This window comes from Temnothorax longispinosus, chromosome 1 (assembly GCF_030848805.1).
Source record: "Temnothorax longispinosus isolate EJ_2023e chromosome 1, Tlon_JGU_v1, whole genome shotgun sequence".
NCBI classification, from domain to species: domain Eukaryota; kingdom Metazoa; phylum Arthropoda; class Insecta; order Hymenoptera; family Formicidae; genus Temnothorax; species Temnothorax longispinosus.
This window is the reverse complement of record NC_092358.1, coordinates 12,040,349-12,045,520: the sequence shown is the minus strand read 5'-3', so window position 1 is coordinate 12,045,520 and position 5,172 is coordinate 12,040,349. Positions and strand designations below refer to the sequence as shown.

The window sequence follows — 5,172 nt, the reverse complement described above, 5'->3', positions numbered from 1 at the left end:
GACGCAATTATATTTAAACTAATTTAGATTATACACCTCATCTAATAAGATCTAGACTAAAATCTAAACTGTCCACCTTTAGGCTAGATTATAATACACCTGATTGCTTGTTTTTTTATCATTATTTTATTGAACGGTCCAGTTATTGAACGGGACAGTCATATATATCATTCAAAATCTCTCTTCAATTGGGTAAAATTGCTGCTCGAGGAGGTCAAAATAATCGTGTTGACCTATTGCCAATTTGTCAACCACACCTGACAAGTTTCAGGCGCGTTTAAATAAACCCATAACTCGCGCCCATTCGAAACACGTGCGCAAAACTTGTGTAACGTTCGAAATTAATTTATTTGTCAAGGATCGGCAGTCGTGTCCTACAGATCGTCGCGTGTGTATCATCGCGTGTATATCGGCGCCGGTGTGAAAATAAAGGATCTCCGACCAACGGATCCCCTTCTGGCCGCAGGGGGAAGTGATCCGCGCAGTTCCTTGGGCTTAACGTACCTACGGCAATACCGAGTTCCAAACACCGCGGACATACACGAACAAATACACAGACATTCATACACTTGCACATTTTCGAGTTCGGGATTATGCGAGTTCACGAGTTTCATTACGCAGTTAACTTCTGTTTGGGTCGCTTTTATTGAGGCGGCCATGCTGAATTGGTCGAAGTGTCTTGTTTTGATGTGATACAATTTAGATTTCGGTTTTGACCACATGGGTACCCCCACGGTCTTTTCTTTATATTGAATAAAAAAAAAAAAAAAAAAAAAGATCCCCTTCTAATATTTCGCGTTTTCTAAGGTGGATGCATGCTATGGCAGAATCGTATACGCGTGGTGATCATGATCAAACGAGATTATCGCGAATCTTGAATGTCGCGCAAGATTTGAAAGCGCTCCCCGCTTTACTTAATTCGCAGTCGTTTCCATTTGTCATTGATCTCGCCTGTTTGGCCTTTCGACGAGAGTATCTAAAACTGGAAAAATGGTTAACGGATAAGATCAGAGATCACGGTGAAGTTTTTGTCGCTGCATGTGTCAAGTTCCTACAACGAGATGCTCTCAAGTCATGGGCCCTGGTATAAGGCAAGATCTTACAGTTCCAGAGGCAAGCCAACTGCAGCAGGAAACACTCACTACAATCTTGGCTTGCTTACAAGTTTGCGCCGGAAGTGTCTCCCAAGAACTCTCGGAGGTAATAATGACAATGGTGCAGAATATTGGCATGCTGAGTAAGAGCACCATGAACAGACCACCACCGCCAGGAGTCCTGAGACATCGAGGATTAGAACCGTTCAATCCGGCAACTTTGGGAAGCCAACTATTTTCCTCAAAGCAGGTGGACTCTCTTGGAAATCTTGGTTCAAGTCTTGCTTCCATGGGTCCCGGCACGGGTCTTGGACCTCCAAGTAGCTCCGCGTTCAATGATTTTTGTGCGCAATGATTAAATCCGCCGTGCGACCGTGCTGAACGATCATCGCATTAATACCACAAGATCATAATTATTTACTCTGTTCATGTGATATTCCCCTCCCATACAGCACAAAATATTTTCAAAAATTATGTCTAAATATTTCTATAAAAATATTGCAAGAAACATTTTAAAATGGTTTTAGAAATATTTTAAAATGGCTTAAAAATATTTTGTGGTAACATTTTTAAAAATATTTTAAGAATCTTTTAGAAATATTTTTTAAAATGTTTTTTTTTACCATCCAGATAATATTTTCTTAAATATTTGAAATATATTTTTAAAATATTAATTTAAATCTACATATATATATTGTTTTATAATCTTGTTCCAAAATATTTAAAAAATATTTTAAATTTTCTAAGTTTCCTCGCGGCGTGTTGCTTTCGCGTCTCGGTCGTTACCTCCGGCGTCGCCCACGCAAAAGTTTCCCAAGTCCCCTCGTGGCGTGTTGCTTTTGCACCGCGGTCATTACCTTCGGCGCCGCCCGAGCAAAAATTTTGTTTATTTGCAGTTAGGAGCGAGCAACAAAATCATACGTTGCATATTCTGGTAGGGCACGGTTCATAGAATATTTTAAGACCAAAAAGAGCCGAGCAACAAATTCTTTTAGTTAGTTTTTAGCCATCGAAGTCGTATTAGATAACGGTCGACGCGGAGATAACTAATTTGTTTATTTGCAGTTAGGAGCGAGCAACAAAATCCTAAGTTGCATATTCTGATAGGGCACGGTCCATAGAATATTTTAAGACCAAAAAGAGTCGTGCAACAAATTCTTTAATTTATTAAATAATTATTAAATAAAAATTTATTAAATAAACAATTAGCGTCAATTTTTAACCCATAAACATTGTAGTGTTTTTAATTACCTACACTAAAAAAAAACGTTCAAATCCGAGTAGTTTTAACCGGTTCCGAGATAACGCATTTTTTTTTGTCTAATTTGCCTCTACACTCTACTAAGTGAGCTGAATACTAAAATGGACGCCGAACGAAACGTCAAGAGACTATTAACAGTATCAATCACTTCATTGATATTTTTAAACAAAAATGATGAAAGTAATAGCTCGCAATCGAGCGAGAGTGAATTTGAAGATGAAGACATTTCCTTAAGGGATATGCAAACATTGTATTGTATACTATAATATTGGGAAGTAAAGTACGTGGAAAAATGATTGCAACCGAAAAAATTACAGATTATGTTGATCGCGTAATTCCCAATTACTCCAATATTACATTTAAAGAGCATTTCAGGTAAGCATTTCAATCTAAACGTTATTAAGTTATAAAGTTGAAATATTATCCATTAACATTCTAGAATGTTTCCGGTAACATTTGAAATGATTTTATCATTAATTGGACCAGCCCTCAATAAGACAAATACCACAACTGGCAGAAAACGTGTATAGGAACTGAGTATCAAACCTTTTATTCGAAGGGAAGGAAAGAACGATGCTTTAATTGCTTAATGAATCAATTATACTTTATTTGGCAGAATCTCATCGAATACCAACATTCGTTGCACGGGTAAGGAAAACTGCCAAAAACCTTACCAGTATTCATAAAATAAAAGTACAATGTTTATATCATTTTATAACAAAATCAAGTATTACATTCGGTTGTGCAAGAATGCAGCAATTAATGTTTATCTCAATTAGACAATATCAAAGTAATTTACATGAAATCAAATTAATGCACAATATAATAAACAGTCATAAACATATGCAAAGAACGTAAATCATACCAGAACAATGCAGTAAAGGATTATATTGAATTGTTGTTATTTATGATTGAAGTTTTTCTCTGTTACTTTTTATCAGATATTTAATCTTTCTTTTACCAATCAAACTACTAAGTTCAAGTAATGTTTCAGCATAGAACGTCGAATAAGAATATAATTTCTGAAAGGAAAGATCATGTTTAGAATTCGATATGTTATAATAGTGTATGGTACTTCAATCATTATTGACCTGGATAAACTTGTATAAGTTGAATATAGACTAATATCGCAAATTATTACCAAAATATATACAGAAAAACACGCAAGAAATAGAATAATAATAATTACGGTTAATAAAGGAATATAGTTTCTCGAACTGAGAATTTCGACAGTATTTACTATTTGTATCATCCGATAATAATATCTATATTGACTTTAGTTACGTTTAGTACACGCTATGTAATATGCTTAGGATACGCAATGTCGTACTAGTTTAACACGGTATATCACGCTCAAATCACGCGATGTTTCACACCTTAAATATTCCGTTGTCACGCGCCGAACACGCTATGTGTTATACGGATAGAAGCACAAATAGCCTTATACTATTCGTCTTCTGGAAAGTTCACGAAGGAACTGAGCTCTCGAGAAAAGGCCTGTCGATCGTATTAATTTATGCGCGCCACAAAATGGAATCGTGAAAATCTCGATATTCTCAGTAACCAATATCCGAGGATTAGGCTGTGTAAAGCCTGAATATAATGTCAACCCAAGAACGGTTTTACCAAATAAAATGATAAGGTTACCTTGTAATTAGCCAAAATTAGGCTTGTTCCAGAATAGAATAACTGGAATTCTCTCATCAGAAGTATACTTATCAAGTACAAAGATGACGCAAGGGATCCTCGTCCTTCCAAAAAATATATCTCGGGATTAATGGCCGCCCTCGTCTTTACTATCGGAATTCCCTCGTTTTCTCCTTCAGCAATCAGAAAGTCCAGAGACAAGGTTTCGTCTTCTCAAATCAGCAATGTAGCTGTATATAACAGCTCTGCTTCCTCAGAAGCCGGGATATTAAGGATTCTACCAATATATAGAAGTAGCGTATCTACGCAATATCTAAGCAAAATGATATATGCTCACTCGTTGAGCGTCCGAAAAGAAGTGACGATGAGATCGTCGTTGTTTGCGCGGTAAAATCAGGGAACGCCTGCGCGTCAGCGTTGCGCACGAATATAGAAAAAAACACGACGCATGCGTTAAATTGGACGGATGCCTCGCAGCGCGACAACAACAGAAACGCTGCCCGATAGATAGCGCGCTTACGGGAGGTCGATAACAAATAAATCTATCTATAGATTTCTCTCTGCTCATGGCTCTGTTTTACCCCAGGTAGCTCTGCTCGTCCTTACTCTCAATTCGAATAAATACTAGATTCTGAACAAAACGCATTTCAGCAGAAAAACAACTGTATATTGCTTTGTGGTTCATGGCTACTCCCGATTCGTACAGGTAGTACGTAAAATTCCACTTATATACACTGTTTTTATTTTGTATGCGTGTAACCACCACTATCGTTACATTGTTCGTTACAGTTATTTTATTTTCTATAATGTGGCTTATTGTAGATCCATTTGCGTCAAATTTGGAGTGGGCAAAGCAACAGCTTTTAGAGCCATAAGACATGTAACCTACGGACATTACATTGCATCGCGCCTCGATTTATCCAGTGGCCTCCCTAACAGCACGGCAAGCTTGCAATATTGCATGCAATATTGCTGCAATGCTGCAGCAATCTATCTATGTCCTACCCTGCGCAATATTGCTGCAATGTGCAGCAATGTTGTGGCAATGTTGTAACGCAATTTTGCTGCAATATTGCAGCAATGTTGTGGCACTACATTTCCAATATTCACCCGGCATAAAAAAAAATTATTTTTTTCGAAATTTTATTACTATTTCATAACTAAATTTGT

The 5,172-nt window shown here is 37.0% G+C and overlaps 1 long non-coding RNA gene across 1 annotated transcript; it reads right to left on the bottom strand.

Moving 5' to 3' along the window:
- Nucleotides 1–2,945: 2,945 nt before the first annotated feature.
- On the bottom strand, nt 2,946–5,098 carry LOC139811366 (uncharacterized). The gene is made up of 2 exons (XR_011731619.1): nt 4,003–5,098; nt 2,946–3,377 (listed from the first exon to the last, which is right to left on the bottom strand). It is a non-coding gene; the product is annotated as an uncharacterized lncRNA (long non-coding RNA).
- Between the last annotated feature and the right edge of the window lie 74 nt (nt 5,099–5,172).